General features: G+C 40.4%; 5 non-coding genes across 5 annotated transcripts; all 5 read left to right on the top strand.

The window, feature by feature from the left end:
- Positions 1-695: 695 nt before the first annotated feature.
- Positions 696-858, top strand: LOC145982883 (U1 spliceosomal RNA). The gene has a single exon (XR_014441163.1). It is a non-coding gene; the product is annotated as a U1 spliceosomal RNA (small nuclear RNA).
- Positions 859-3,834: 2,976 nt separating this feature from the next.
- Positions 3,835-3,997, top strand: LOC145982882 (U1 spliceosomal RNA). The gene has a single exon (XR_014441162.1). It is a non-coding gene; the product is annotated as a U1 spliceosomal RNA (small nuclear RNA).
- Positions 3,998-6,974: 2,977 nt separating this feature from the next.
- Positions 6,975-7,137, top strand: LOC145982881 (U1 spliceosomal RNA). Its single transcript, XR_014441161.1, has one exon. It is a non-coding gene; the product is annotated as a U1 spliceosomal RNA (small nuclear RNA).
- A 2,529-nt stretch (positions 7,138-9,666) lies between these two features.
- On the top strand, positions 9,667-9,829 carry LOC145982880 (U1 spliceosomal RNA). Its single transcript, XR_014441160.1, has one exon. It is a non-coding gene; the product is annotated as a U1 spliceosomal RNA (small nuclear RNA).
- Positions 9,830-12,805: 2,976 nt separating this feature from the next.
- LOC145982879 (U1 spliceosomal RNA) lies at positions 12,806-12,968 on the top strand. The gene has a single exon (XR_014441159.1). It is a non-coding gene; the product is annotated as a U1 spliceosomal RNA (small nuclear RNA).
- Positions 12,969-16,653: the final 3,685 nt, after the last annotated feature.

Below are 16,653 nucleotides of genomic sequence, written 5' to 3'. Positions count from 1 at the left end.
ACAAGTGCAAATTGAGATGTGATTGATAAGATGACAGGTAATTGCAACTGAAGTCACATATAAGTCTATAGATATATTTATAGACGCGGCAGGTCTTCTCGGTACGGTACACCCCTCTCGCATTTCCTCCCTTAACGTTCCTGATAAACAACAAATTGCGTGAAGAAAACCCAAAGCATTTCTGTCGCCATCAGTCTACTTTCTTTCCTTTTTTGACGAGGAAATTTCCATTCTTTAAGACCAGACGAGTGGAACCCATCCTATTTTCGAGCGTGAATGGGAGAAGGTTGGTTTCGGACATGCAATAATCGAACTGTACGTGATCCCTGAACCAAAACGTATGTCACGTGATTGACATGACGCTGAAGGGGACAGAAATCGAGAAAGCCTGCCAGCCAGGAAGATTCGTATGTGAAAGTTGAACGTAGTGTGGAGAATGTTGGAGTAAGTAAACGTTTCGCAATAGATGGCAGCACAAGGAGTAGCTTGTTTTCCTCCCTTAAAAAGGTCGTTCATATTTTACTTGTGAAGATAAGTTAAACATATTTATTTGTAGATATATTGTCTGTGTAAAGTGTGCATAGCAATTATAAGTTATCACTGACAAGTTGCGAAAGACTTTGAGATATGTGGAAACACTCGATGGGAGTTTGTTGAGAAGATAGAGTAGGATGTGAGAGGTTTCTGGTCGAGGCATACTTACCTGGCGTAGGGGCTACCGTGATCAGCAAGGCGGTTCCCCCGGGGTGAGGCTCTTCCATTGCACTTCGGTTGGGCTGACCCCCGCGAATATCCCAAACGTGGATATCTCGGGCGCGTAATTTTTGTTAGTAGGGACTGCGTTCGCGCCGTCCCTGAAAAATAAATGGATAACAATAAATGTACCTTTTCATAATGTTAAGTTCGGTCGGTTTTTTGGGAGGATTGTTTCATGATAAACTTGTTGAGAGCTGCGATCCCGTGAGGAGTTTCGTTCGCCAAGAAATTGGCTGACCCAGTCGGAAAGGACAGACCAGATGGACGATCTGTTTTCTTTCTGCCTGCCTACAAGACCCAATCAGATCAGAGAAGAAAGTTTCGGAATATTCAATAAATAATCTTTCAAGAGAGTTGACGTTGCCAACCGTCCTGATTTGGAACCTAAGGAACGGCACCTCGCTCTCGGTTTCAAATATGGAAATCGGACTGACTCCCTTTGCTTCCAGAGCCTCGTTCCCTTTTCGCGTGCACTGCATTCGTTCTGGACATGGCGTAGAATGTTATAAGCGCCAACATAACGTCCAAACTTCATGATGTTGGTAGTCGTCCTACATATTAGCAGATATCTCAAAGATGTTTTCGTTGCTTCGAAATTACCATTCCAATCACGAATTCCCCTGAATAAACAGTTGTCTGATTTTTAAGAATTTGTAAGATTACATATTAACGAGATACCATATTTATAATGAAAAGTATTCCGTCATGGAAACTGAACCACGTCGTTCCAGTACTGCCAGCCTCGGTGCTAGCAACAATACATCCTTTAGTAGAAAAAGAAACCAATCAAATGAACTAGTTTTTCTTGCTTGTTGAATACATAATACTTATGTTTCCAAATTCAAATTGGACATTTTATGTATTAATATTGGCTTCACCTTCACCGCCCGTTGAAGGCGTGAACATTTTAAAAAGTTGTGCTGCAATACTTAGGAATGTATACCTTACATTCGAAGAGATTTGACAAATACGCTAGCTTATTTATGCTAAAAATGATCGCAAGTGACAGGATAAGAATGAGTGGTTAACGACAATTCCTCTAAATGCTACGTAAATATTGTATTTTGCATTTACGTAGCTTTCCTTTCATATTTACTAATTGCGACGACAAGGATGAATGACTTATAAGTACGTGATGAAAGGACACTCGTACGGCTCACAACAACATGCCTAGGTCAAGACTCGAACACAGGGAGCTTCAAATGATGGGTAAAATTTTTAGTAAATTCGGATGCACATTTATGTGAAAATTTCTGCTAAACCGTGTTTTTGAGTTTGTGATGTAAATAAGTAGTGTGTTTTGTGCTACAACCAGGACGAGAAAGTATGAGCCCCCCCTCAGGCAGATTTGCCTACACTTAAAACTAGCTCAACATGCCCATATGAGCTTTTTGCTCAAGTGTGGCACCCTGTCTAATCCAAGATTTTTGTAAAAATGCCCTCGGGAATTTCCCGTGAAAGTATGACCCCCCTCAGATTGATTTGCCTACACTTATAAAAGGCACTTCTGTGAGATTGTTGTCCATAAATTTGTTAAAAATATATTTGTTTGAAATCTGCTTGGGTGCCTGTACCTAATAATAGCATCACAGCATAGCTCTGTCAGAGATAGGGACTGTGTTTCTTCATAATTATTATTCTTGTTAGTAATCAATTCTAACAAGTTTAATTTTTAATAGGATCTTCTCATCAGTGTTACAAATTTCCTGTCTTGTTTTGCATGCAGTTCCAAATCCCTGCCTTGTAGAAATATCAGCCAGGCTCGGGTCTGTATGTAGGAAGAGGCAAGATATTTGTTTGAAATCTGCTTAGGTATAATTTTCTGAAGCCTGTACCTAATAATAGCATCACAGCATAGCTCTGTCAGAGATAGGGACTGTGTTTCTTCATAATTATTATTCTTGTTAGTAATCAATTCTAACATGTTTAATTTTTAATAGGATCTTCTTATCAGTGTAAAAAATTTCCTGTCTTGTTTTGCATGCAGTTCCAAATCCCTGCCTTGTAGAAATATCAGCCAGGCTCTGGTCTGTATGTAGGAAGAGGCAAGGTTGAAATCTGCTTGGGTATAATTTTTTGAAGCCTGTACCTCATCACAGCATAGCTCTGTCAGAGATAGGTACTGTGTTTCTTCATAATTATTATTCTTGTCAGTAATCAATTCTAACAAGTTTAATTTTTAATAGGCTCTTCTCATCAGTGTAACAAATTTCCTGTCTTGTTTTGCATGCAGTTCCAAATCCCTGCTCATCAGTGCTGTAGAAATGGCTCGGGTCTGTGTGTATGCAGGAAGAGGCAAGGTTGAAATTGCTTGGGTATAATTTTCTGAAGCCTGTACCTCATCACAGCATAGCTCTGTCAGAGATAGGGACTGTGTTTCTTCATAATTATTACATTAGTCATAATCAATAAGATGACAGGTAATTGCAACTGAAGACACATATAAGTCTATAGATATATATATAGACGCGGCAGGTCTTCTCGGTACGGTACATCCCTCTCGCATTTCCTCCCTTAACGTTCCTGATAAACGACAAATTGCGTGAAGAAAACCCAAAGCATTTCTGTCGCCATCAGTCTACTTTCTTTCCTTTTTTGACGAGGAATTTTCCATTCTTTAAGACCAGACGAGTGGAACCCATCCTATTTTCGAGCGTGAATGGGAGAAGGTTGGTTTCGGACATGCAATAATCGAACTGTACGTGATCCCTGAACCAAAACGTATGTCACGTGATTGACATGACGCTGAAGGGGACAGAAATCGAGAAAGCCTGCCAGCCAGGAAGATTCGTATGTGAAAGTTGAACGTAGTGTGGAGAATGTTGGAGTAAGTAAACGTTTCGCAATAGATGGCAGCACAAGGAGTAGCTTGTTTTCCTCCCTTAAAAAGGTCGTTCAAATTTTACTTGTGAAGATAAGTTAAACATATTTATTTGTAGATATATTGTCTGTGTAAAGTGTGCATAGCAATTATAAGTTATCACTGACAAGTTGCGAAAGACTTTGAGATATGTGGAAACACTCGATGGGAGTTTGTTGAGAAGATAGAGTAGGATGTGAGAGGTTTCTGGTCGAGGCATACTTACCTGGCGTAGGGGCTACCGTGATCAGCAAGGCGGTTCCCCCGGGGTGAGGCTCTTCCATTGCACTTCGGTTGGGCTGACCCCCGCGAATATCCCAAACGTGGATATCTCGGGCGCGTAATTTTTGTTAGTAGGGACTGCGTTCGCGCCGTCCCTGAAAAATAAATGGATAACAATAAATGTACCTTTTCGTAATGTTAAGTTCGGTCGGTTTTTTGGGAGAATTGTTTCGTGATAAACTTGTTGAGAGCTGCGATCCCTTGAAGAGTTTCGTTCGCCAAGAAATTGGCTGACCCAGTCGGAAAGGACAGACCAGATGGACGATCTGTTTTCTTTCTGCCTGCCTACAAGACCCAATCAGATCAGAGAAGAAAGTTTCGGAATATTCAATAAAATAATCTTTCAAGAGAGTTGACGTTGCCAACCGTCCTGATTTGGAAACTAAGGAACGGCACCTCGCTCTCGGTTTCAAATATGGAAATCGGACTGACTCCCTTTGCTTCCAGAGCCTCGTTCCCTTTTCGCGTGCACTGCATTCGTTCTGGACATGGCGTAGAATGTTATAAGCGCCAACATAACGTCCAAACTTCATGATGTTGGTAGTCGTCCTACATATTAGCAGATATCTCAAAGATGTTTTCGTTGCTTCGAAATTACCATTCCAATCACGAATTCCCCTGAATAAACAGTTGTCTGATTTTTAAGAATTTGTAAGATTACATATTAACGAGATACCATATTTATAATGAAAAGTATTCCGTCATGGAAACTGAACCACGTCGTTCCAGTACTGCCAGCCTCGGTGCTAGCAACAATACATCCTTTAGTAGAAAAAGAAACCAATCAAATGAACTAGTTTTTCTTGCTTGTTGAATACATAATACTTATGTTTCCAAATTCAAATTGGACATTTTATGTATTAATATTGGCTTCACCTTCACCGCCCGTTGAAGGCGTGAACATTTTAAAAAGTTGTGCTGCAATACTTAGGAATGTATACCTTACATTCGAAGAGATTTGACAAATACGCTAGCTTATTTATGCTAAAAATGATCGCAAGTGACAGGATAAGAATGAGTGGTTAACGACAATTCCTCTAAATGCTACGTAAATATTGTATTTTGCATTTACGTCGCTTTCCTTTCATATTTACTAATTGCGACGACAAGGATGAATGAATTATAAGTACGTGATGAAAGGACACTCGTACGGCTCACAACAACATGCCTAGGTCAAGACTCGAACACAGGGAGCTTCAAATGATGGGTAAAATTTTTAGTAAATTCGGATGCACATTTATGTGAAAATTTCTGCTAAACCGTGTTTTTGAGTTTGTGATGTAAATAAGTAGTGTGTTTTGTGCTACAACCAGGACGAGAAAGTATGAGCCCCCCCTCAGGCAGATTTGCCTACACTTAAAACTAGCTCAACATGCCCATATGAGCTTTTTGCTCAAGTGTGGCACCCTGTCTAATCCAAGATTTTTGTAAAAATGCCCTCGGGAATTTCCCGTGAAAGTATGACCCCCCTCAGATTGATTTGCCTACACTTATAAAAGGCACTTCTGTGAGATTGTTGTCCATAAATTTGTTAAAAATATATTTGTTTGAAATCTGCTTGGGTGCCTGTACCTAATAATAGCATCACAGCATAGCTCTGTCAGAGATAGGGACTGTGTTTCTTCATAATTATTATTCTTGTTAGTAATCAATTCTAACAAGTTTAATTTTTAATAGGATCTTCTCATCAGTGTTACAAATTTCCTGTCTTGTTTTGCATGCAGTTCCAAATCCCTGCCTTGTAGAAATATCAGCCAGGCTCGGGTCTGTATGTAGGAAGAGGCAAGATATTTGTTTGAAATCTGCTTAGGTATAATTTTCTGAAGCCTGTACCTAATAATAGCATCACAGCATAGCTCTGTCAGAGATAGGGACTGTGTTTCTTCATAATTATTATTCTTGTTAGTAATCAATTCTAACATGTTTAATTTTTAATAGGATCTTCTTATCAGTGTAAAAAATTTCCTGTCTTGTTTTGCATGCAGTTCCAAATCCCTGCCTTGTAGAAATATCAGCCAGGCTCTGGTCTGTATGTAGGAAGAGGCAAGGTTGAAATCTGCTTGGGTATAATTTTTTGAAGCCTGTACCTCATCACAGCATAGCTCTGTCAGAGATAGGTACTGTGTTTCTTCATAATTATTATTCTTGTCAGTAATCAATTCTAACAAGTTTAATTTTTAATAGGCTCTTCTCATCAGTGTAACAAATTTCCTGTCTTGTTTTGCATGCAGTTCCAAATCCCTGCTCATAAGTGCTGTAGAAATGGCTCGGGTCTGTGTGTATGCAGGAAGAGGCAAGGTTGAAATTGCTTGGGTATAATTTTCTGAAGCCTGTACCTCATCACAGCATAGCTCTGTCAGAGATAGGGACTGTGTTTCTTCATAATTATTACATTAGTCATAATCAATAAGATGACAGGTAATTGCAACTGAAGACACATATAAGTCTATAGATATATATATAGACGCGGCAGGTCTTCTCGGTACGGTACATCCCTCTCGCATTTCCTCCCTTAACGTTCCTGATAAACGACAAATTGCATGAAGAAAACCCAAAGCATTTCTGTCGCCATCAGTCTACTTTCTTTCCTTTTTTGACGAGGAAATTTCCATTCTTTAAGACCAGACGAGTGGAACCCATCCTATTTTCGAGCGTGAATGGGAGAAGGTTGGTTTCGGACATGCAATAATCGAACTGTACGTGATCCCTGAACCAAAACGTATGTCACGTGATTGACATGACGCTGAAGGGGACAGAAATCGAGAAAGCCTGCCAGCCAGGAAGATTCGTATGTGAAAGTTGAACGTAGTGTGGAGAATGTTGGAGTAAGTAAACGTTTCGCAATAGATGGCAGCACAAGGAGTAGCTTGTTTTCCTCCCTTAAAAAGGTCGTTCAAATTTTACTTGTGAAGATAAGTTAAACATATTTATTTGTAGATATATTGTCTGTGTAAAGTGTGCATAGCAATTATAAGTTATCACTGACAAGTTGCGAAAGACTTTGAGATATGTGGAAACACTCGATGGGAGTTTGTTGAGAAGATAGAGTAGGATGTGAGAGGTTTCTGGTCGAGGCATACTTACCTGGCGTAGGGGCTACCGTGATCAGCAAGGCGGTTCCCCCGGGGTGAGGCTCTTCCATTGCACTTCGGTTGGGCTGACCCCCGCGAATATCCCAAACGTGGATATCTCGGGCGCGTAATTTTTGTTAGTAGGGACTGCGTTCGCGCCGTCCCTGAAAAATAAATGGATAACAATAAATGTACCTTTTCGTAATGTTAAGTTCGGTCGGTTTTTTGGGAGAATTGTTTCGTGATAAACTTGTTGAGAGCTGCGATCCCTTGAAGAGTTTCGTTCGCCAAGAAATTGGCTGACCCAGTCGGAAAGGACAGACCAGATGGACGATCTGTTTTCTTTCTGCCTGCCTACAAGACCCAATCAGATCAGAGAAGAAAGTTTCGGAATATTCAATAAAATAATCTTTCAAGAGAGTTGACGTTGCCAACCGTCCTGATTTGGAAACTAAGGAACGGCACCTCGCTCTCGGTTTCAAATATGGAAATCGGACTGACTCCCTTTGCTTCCAGAGCCTCGTTCCCTTTTCGCGTGCACTGCATTCGTTCTGGACATGGCGTAGAATGTTATAAGCGCCAACATAACGTCCAAACTTCATGATGTTGGTAGTCGTCCTACATATTAGCAGATATCTCAAAGATGTTTTCGTTGCTTCGAAATTACCATTCCAATCACGAATTCCCCTGAATAAACAGTTGTCTGATTTTTAAGAATTTGTAAGATTACATATTAACGAGATACCATATTTATAATGAAAAGTATTCCGTCATGGAAACTGAACCACGTCGTTCCAGTACTGCCAGCCTCGGTGCTAGCAACAATACATCCTTTAGTAGAAAAAGAAACCAATCAAATGAACTAGTTTTTCTTGCTTGTTGAATACATAATACTTATGTTTCCAAATTCAAATTGGACATTTTATGTATTAATATTGGCTTCACCTTCACCGCCCGTTGAAGGCGTGAACATTTTAAAAAGTTGTGCTGCAATACTTAGGAATGTATACCTTACATTCGAAGAGATTTGACAAATACGCTAGCTTATTTATGCTAAAAATGATCGCAAGTGACAGGATAAGAATGAGTGGTTAACGACAATTCCTCTAAATGCTACGTAAATATTGTATTTTGCATTTACGTCGCTTTCCTTTCATATTTACTAATTGCGACGACAAGGATGAATGAATTATAAGTACGTGATGAAAGGACACTCGTACGGCTCACAACAACATGCCTAGGTCAAGACTCGAACACAGGGAGCTTCAAATGATGGGTAAAATTTTTAGTAAATTCGGATGCACATTTATGTGGAAATTTCTGCTAAACCGTGTTTTTGAGTTTGTGATGTAAATATTCCAGTTTTATGCACAGATAGGTTAACTTGGACCGGACCTACAGTTTAGAGAGGGATCCGAGCCATTATGTGTCTCGACCGAGTATCGTTCCCCTGACCCCTCGATTAATAGACGATAACAGCTTTAGAGTGCGACTTGTTTGAAGCATAGCAAGCAGGCAGTGTTCCGGCACTTTTATACATGAGTTACATATGCTGTTTAGATAGAAACTTATGTTTTTGTTTTGTTTTAACCTGCGCTTGAAGTGAAAAATTGTGTCTGGGAGAATGTTTAAAGAAACCGTGGAGGAGGTGTCATTTTTAGATGTGACGTGGTGAAAATGAGACATTGCATAGGAGAATTTTGTCATCCTCGCGTCCCCCTCCCACCGAGCACTATTTGTAGCGCAGGTTCTTGATTTGAAATTTTTGCATGTAATAGGCACAAGAAGAGAGATTTTTTCGTTGTCCATAAGTTTTTCAAAGTTGAAGTCGAATTTGTTGTCTGGTAGGCTAATCGGGACTGGACGTACAGTTTGGAGTGGAACCGAAAGACAGTCAAATGTGGCTCCACTTGGAGTGAGTGAATCCAATACAGCGGTAGCAGTAGGCCATCGGGAAGACCCGAGATTTGTCTTGGAGGACAAGCAACCCGAAAAGAGACCGACAAGTGCAAATTGAGATGTGATTGATAAGATGACAGGTAATTGCAACTGAAGTCACATATAAGTCTATAGATATATTTATAGACGCGGCAGGTCTTCTCGGTACGGTACACCCCTCTCGCATTTCCTCCCTTAACGTTCCTGATAAACAACAAATTGCGTGAAGAAAACCCAAAGCATTTCTGTCGCCATCAGTCTACTTTCTTTCCTTTTTTGACGAGGAAATTTCCATTCTTTAAGACCAGACGAGTGGAACCCATCCTATTTTCGAGCGTGAATGGGAGAAGGTTGGTTTCGGACATGCAATAATCGAACTGTACGTGATCCCTGAACCAAAACGTATGTCACGTGATTGACATGACGCTGAAGGGGACAGAAATCGAGAAAGCCTGCCAGCCAGGAAGATTCGTATGTGAAAGTTGAACGTAGTGTGGAGAATGTTGGAGTAAGTAAACGTTTCGCAATAGATGGCAGCACAAGGAGTAGCTTGTTTTCCTCCCTTAAAAAGGTCGTTCATATTTTACTTGTGAAGATAAGTTAAACATATTTATTTGTAGATATATTGTCTGTGTAAAGTGTGCATAGCAATTATAAGTTATCACTGACAAGTTGCGAAAGACTTTGAGATATGTGGAAACACTCGATGGGAGTTTGTTGAGAAGATAGAGTAGGATGTGAGAGGTTTCTGGTCGAGGCATACTTACCTGGCGTAGGGGCTACCGTGATCAGCAAGGCGGTTCCCCCGGGGTGAGGCTCTTCCATTGCACTTCGGTTGGGCTGACCCCCGCGAATATCCCAAACGTGGATATCTCGGGCGCGTAATTTTTGTTAGTAGGGACTGCGTTCGCGCCGTCCCTGAAAAATAAATGGATAACAATAAATGTACCTTTTCATAATGTTAAGTTCGGTCGGTTTTTTGGGAGGATTGTTTCGTGATAAACTTGTTGAGAGCTGCGATCCCGTGAGGAGTTTCGTTCGCCAAGAAATTGGCTGACCCAGTCGGAAAGGACAGACCAGATGGACGATCTGTTTTCTTTCTGCCTGCCTACAAGACCCAATCAGATCAGAGAAGAAAGTTTCGGAATATTCAATAAATAATCTTTCAAGAGAGTTGACGTTGCCAACCGTCCTGATTTGGAACCTAAGGAACGGCACCTCGCTCTCGGTTTCAAATATGGAAATCGGACTGACTCCCTTTGCTTCCAGAGCCTCGTTCCCTTTTCGCGTGCACTGCATTCGTTCTGGACATGGCGTAGAATGTTATAAGCGCCAACATAACGTCCAAACTTCATGATGTTGGTAGTCGTCCTACATATTAGCAGAGATCTCAAAGATGTTTTCGTTGCTTCGAAATTACCATTCCAATCACGAATTCCCCTGAATAAACAGTTGTCTGATTTTTAAGAATTTGTAAGATTACATATTAACGAGATACCATATTTATAATGAAAAGTATTCCGTCATGGAAATTGAACCACGTCGTTCCAGTACTGCCAGCCTCGGTGCTAGCAACAATACATCCTTTAGTAGAAAAAGAAACCAATCAAATGAACTAGTTTTTCTTGCTTGTTGAATACATAATACTTATGTTTCCAAATTCAAATTGGACATTTTATGTATTAATATTGGCTTCACCTTCAACGCCCGTTGAAGGCGTGAACATTTTAAAAAGTTGTGCTGCAATACTTAGGAATGTATACCTTACATTCGAAGAGATTTGACAAATACGCTAGCTTATTTATGCTAAAAATGATCGCAAGTGACAGGATAAGAATGAGTGGTTAACGACAATTCCTCTAAATGCTACGTAAATATTGTATTTTGCATTTACGTAGCTTTCCTTTCATATTTACTAATTGCGACGACAAGGATGAATGACTTATAAGTACGTGATGAAAGGACACTCGTACGGCTCACAACAACATGCCTAGGTCAAGACTCGAACACAGGGAGCTTCAAATGATGGGTAAAATTTTTAGTAAATTCGGATGCACATTTATGTGAAAATTTCTGCTAAACCGTGTTTTTGAGTTTGTGATGTAAATAAGTAGTGTGTTTTGTGCTACAACCAGGACGAGAAAGTATGAGCCCCCCCTCAGGCAGATTTGCCTACACTTAAAACTAGCTCAACATGCCCATATGAGCTTTTTGCTCAAGTGTGGCACCCTGTCTAATCCAAGATTTTTGTAAAAATGCCCTCGGGAATTTCCCGTGAAAGTATGACCCCCCTCAGATTGATTTGCCTACACTTATAAAAGGCACTTCTGTGAGATTGTTGTCCATAAATTTGTTAAAAATATATTTGTTTGAAATCTGCTTGGGTGCCTGTACCTAATAATAGCATCACAGCATAGCTCTGTCAGAGATAGGGACTGTGTTTCTTCATAATTATTATTCTTGTTAGTAATCAATTCTAACAAGTTTAATTTTTAATAGGATCTTCTCATCAGTGTTACAAATTTCCTGTCTTGTTTTGCATGCAGTTCCAAATCCCTGCCTTGTAGAAATATCAGCCAGGCTCGGGTCTGTATGTAGGAAGAGGCAAGATATTTGTTTGAAATCTGCTTAGGTATAATTTTCTGAAGCCTGTACCTAATAATAGCATCACAGCATAGCTCTGTCAGAGATAGGGACTGTGTTTCTTCATAATTATTATTCTTGTTAGTAATCAATTCTAACATGTTTAATTTTTAATAGGATCTTCTTATCAGTGTAAAAAATTTCCTGTCTTGTTTTGCATGCAGTTCCAAATCCCTGCCTTGTAGAAATATCAGCCAGGCTCTGGTCTGTATGTAGGAAGAGGCAAGGTTGAAATCTGCTTGGGTATAATTTTTTGAAGCCTGTACCTCATCACAGCATAGCTCTGTCAGAGATAGGTACTGTGTTTCTTCATAATTATTATTCTTGTCAGTAATCAATTCTAACAAGTTTAATTTTTAATAGGCTCTTCTCATCAGTGTAACAAATTTCCTGTCTTGTTTTGCATGCAGTTCCAAATCCCTGCTCATCAGTGCTGTAGAAATGGCTCGGGTCTGTGTGTATGCAGGAAGAGGCAAGGTTGAAATTGCTTGGGTATAATTTTCTGAAGCCTGTACCTCATCACAGCATAGCTCTGTCAGAGATAGGGACTGTGTTTCTTCATAATTATTACATTAGTCATAATCAATAAGATGACAGGTAATTGCAACTGAAGACACATATAAGTCTATAGATATATATATAGACGCGGCAGGTCTTCTCGGTACGGTACATCCCTCTCGCATTTCCTCCCTTAACGTTCCTGATAAACGACAAATTGCGTGAAGAAAACCCAAAGCATTTCTGTCGCCATCAGTCTACTTTCTTTCCTTTTTTGACGAGGAAATTTCCATTCTTTAAGACCAGACGAGTGGAACCCATCCTATTTTCGAGCGTGAATGGGAGAAGGTTGGTTTCGGACATGCAATAATCGAACTGTACGTGATCCCTGAACCAAAACGTATGTCACGTGATTGACATGACGCTGAAGGGGACAGAAATCGAGAAAGCCTGCCAGCCAGGAAGATTCGTATGTGAAAGTTGAACGTAGTGTGGAGAATGTTGGAGTAAGTAAACGTTTCGCAATAGATGGCAGCACAAGGAGTAGCTTGTTTTCCTCCCTTAAAAAGGTCGTTCAAATTTTACTTGTGAAGATAAGTTAAACATATTTATTTGTAGATATATTGTCTGTGTAAAGTGTGCATAGCAATTATAAGTTATCACTGACAAGTTGCGAAAGACTTTGAGATATGTGGAAACACTCGATGGGAGTTTGTTGAGAAGATAGAGTAGGATGTGAGAGGTTTCTGGTCGAGGCATACTTACCTGGCGTAGGGGCTACCGTGATCAGCAAGGCGGTTCCCCCGGGGTGAGGCTCTTCCATTGCACTTCGGTTGGGCTGACCCCCGCGAATATCCCAAACGTGGATATCTCGGGCGCGTAATTTTTGTTAGTAGGGACTGCGTTCGCGCCGTCCCTGAAAAATAAATGGATAACAATAAATGTACCTTTTCGTAATGTTAAGTTCGGTCGGTTTTTTGGGAGGATTGTTTCGTGATAAACTTGTTGAGAGCTGCGATCCCTTGAAGAGTTTCGTTCGCCAAGAAATTGGCTGACCCAGTCGGAAAGGACAGACCAGATGGACGATCTGTTTTCTTTCTGCCTGCCTACAAGACCCAATCAGATCAGAGAAGAAAGTTTCGGAATATTCAATAAAATAATCTTTCAAGAGAGTTGACGTTGCCAACCGTCCTGATTTGGAAACTAAGGAACGGCACCTCGCTCTCGGTTTCAAATATGGAAATCGGACTGACTCCCTTTGCTTCCAGAGCCTCGTTCCCTTTTCGCGTGCACTGCATTCGTTCTGGACATGGCGTAGAATGTTATAAGCGCCAACATAACGTCCAAACTTCATGATGTTGGTAGTCGTCCTACATATTAGCAGATATCTCAAAGATGTTTTCGTTGCTTCGAAATTACCATTCCAATCACGAATTCCCCTGAATAAACAGTTGTCTGATTTTTAAGAATTTGTAAGATTACATATTAACGAGATACCATATTTATAATGAAAAGTATTCCGTCATGGAAACTGAACCACGTCGTTCCAGTACTGCCAGCCTCGGTGCTAGCAACAATACATCCTTTAGTAGAAAAAGAAACCAATCAAATGAACTAGTTTTTCTTGCTTGTTGAATACATAATACTTATGTTTCCAAATTCAAATTGGACATTTTATGTATTAATATTGGCTTCACCTTCACCGCCCGTTGAAGGCGTGAACATTTTAAAAAGTTGTGCTGCAATACTTAGGAATGTATACCTTACATTCGAAGAGATTTGACAAATACGCTAGCTTATTTATGCTAAAAATGATCGCAAGTGACAGGATAAGAATGAGTGGTTAACGACAATTCCTCTAAATGCTACGTAAATATTGTATTTTGCATTTACGTCGCTTTCCTTTCATATTTACTAATTGCGACGACAAGGATGAATGAATTATAAGTACGTGATGAAAGGACACTCGTACGGCTCACAACAACATGCCTAGGTCAAGACTCGAACACAGGGAGCTTCAAATGATGGGTAAAATTTTTAGTAAATTCGGATGCACATTTATGTGGAAATTTCTGCTAAACCGTGTTTTTGAGTTTGTGATGTAAATATTCCAGTTTTATGCACAGATAGGTTAACTTGGACCGGACCTACAGTTTAGAGAGGGATCCGAGCCATTATGTGTCTCGACCGAGTATCGTTCCCCTGACCCCTCGATTAATAGACGATAACAGCTTTAGAGTGCGACTTGTTTGAAGCATAGCAAGCAGGCAGTGTTCCGGCACCTTTATACATGAGTTACATATGCTGTTTAGATAGAAACTTATGTTTTTGTTTTGTTTTAACCTGCGCTTGAAGTGAAAAATTGTGTCTGGGAGAATGTTTAAAGAAACCGTGGAGGAGGTGTCATTTTTAGATGTGACGTGGTGAAAATGAGACATTGCATAGGAGAATTTTGTCATCCTCGCGTCCCCCTCCCACCGAGCACTATTTGTAGCGCAGGTTCTTGATTTGAAATTTTTGCATGTAATAGGCACAAGAAGAGAGATTTTTTCGTTGTCCATAAGTTTTTCAAAGTTGAAGTCGAATTTGTTGTCTGGTAGGCTAATCGGGACTGGACGTACAGTTTGGAGTGGAACCGAAAGACAGTCAAATGTGGCTCCACTTGGAGTGAGTGAATCCAATACAGCGGTAGCAGTAGGCCATCGGGAAGACCCGAGATTTGTCTTGGAGGACAAGCAACCCGAAAAGAGACCGACAAGTGCAAATTGAGATGTGATTGATAAGATGACAGGTAATTGCAACTGAAGTCACATATAAGTCTATAGATATATTTATAGACGCGGCAGGTCTTCTCGGTACGGTACACCCCTCTCGCATTTCCTCCCTTAACGTTCCTGATGAACAACAAATTGCGTGAAGAAAACCCAAAGCATTTCTGTCGCCATCAGTCTACTTTCTTTCCTTTTTTGACGAGGAAATTTCCATTCTTTAAGACCAGACGAGTGGAACCCATCCTATTTTCGAGCGTGAATGGGAGAAGGTTGGTTTCGGACATGCAATAATCGAACTGTACGTGATCCCTGAACCAAAACGTATGTCACGTGAGTAGTCCAGGTGCACCGGTTCTACGCCCTCTTGTGAGGAGCTGAAGTGAGGAGCTTGCCTTAATGGATTTCTATCGTAAGGCATGAGCTCTATGTGATGGCGCAGTGTTGCCAACTTCTTACTCGAAAAAATCACCAAGGTTTTTGGGGTAACCTAACCTAAAACAAGGAGCTGGCAACCTTTTTCTTGCAGTATTGCCAACTTTTTACTCGAAAAAAATCACCAAGGTTTTTGTCTTGGTCTAACGTAACCTAAAGCAAGGAGCTGGCAACCTTGCTTGAGGCTTGAGTTACAGTGCATAAAGCAAGGTTGCCAACCTACTGGTACTTTTGCCATAGCCTTTTACAAGAAAAAAAAGAGAGAGGGAAGAGTTAAACAACCGACAGCTTACCCACAGCCTTTTTTGCTCTAACCTAACCTAAAGCAAGGAGCTGGCAACTTTGCTTGTGCAATCAACCCGGTTGACCGCCCTCAAGTAAAAATCAGCGTTGCCAACTCCTCACTCGAAAAAAAAATCACCAAGGTTTTTTTTTGGTCTAACCTAGCCTAAAGCAAGGAGCTGACAATTTTGCTTGTGCAATCAACCCGGTTGACCGTCCTCAAGTAAAAATCAGCATTGCCAACTCCTCACTCGAAAAAAAAATCACCAAGATTTTTTTTGGTCTAACCTAGCCTAAAGCAAGGAGCTGGCAACTTTGCTTGTGCAATCAACCCGGTTGACCGCCCTCAAGTAAAAATCAGCATTGCCAACTCCTCACTCGAAAAAAAAATCACCAAGGTTTTTTTTGGTCTAACCTAGCCTAAAGCAAGGAGCTGACAACTTTGCTTGTGCAATCAACCCGGTTGACCGCCCTCAAGTAAAAATCAGCATTGCCAACCTACACACACTAAACAAGGAGAGCCGACAACAAATATGTACTGCCGTAAAAAAGAGAGATGGGTGGATGGTAATATAGTATGTGTGTGCGTGTGTGTGTATAATATGTAGCATTATTAACTAGAGTGTGTTGGCAATTTACTTATAACTAAAAAAAAAAATAGAGATGCCAACGTTGGTGTAAGATGAAGAGAGAGAGAGAGAGAGATTTATGGCTGACAACAATAACGAGCGAATGCGCCATATCGTAATTTTCCAACTCCGTATATCGCGACCTTTGTAAACCTCTCTCGGGGGAACGTTGTGACGCAAGCAAACAAACAAAATAATAATTGTTGTTTTTAGGAGGCCTGGCCCCTATAACCTCGCCAGGGTGCGTGGTGCCCAACCAAAAAATGTAAAAGTTTTCTAATGGCTGCGGTTATAGATTACCCCACCTCTGTAGAGTTTCACGTGTTTTTTTTTTCTATCTACAATCATATTTTTCTTATATATTTTTTTAAATTTTTTTACAGAGTTGATTAAAGCACATATTTGAGGAAAACAACACCACCCATATATAAATAAACCCCTCAAACTAACACTAATTAGAATTAGCCTACAAAATTTTTCTCGTAAGGCAT

This window comes from Lepisma saccharinum, unplaced genomic scaffold (genome assembly GCF_977018435.1).
Source record: "Lepisma saccharinum unplaced genomic scaffold, izLepSacc3.1 HAP1_SCAFFOLD_463, whole genome shotgun sequence".
NCBI lineage: Eukaryota > Metazoa > Arthropoda > Insecta > Zygentoma > Lepismatidae > Lepisma > Lepisma saccharinum.
Note: the sequence above shows the minus strand (reverse complement) of the source record. Positions and strands in the feature narration are given on the sequence as shown.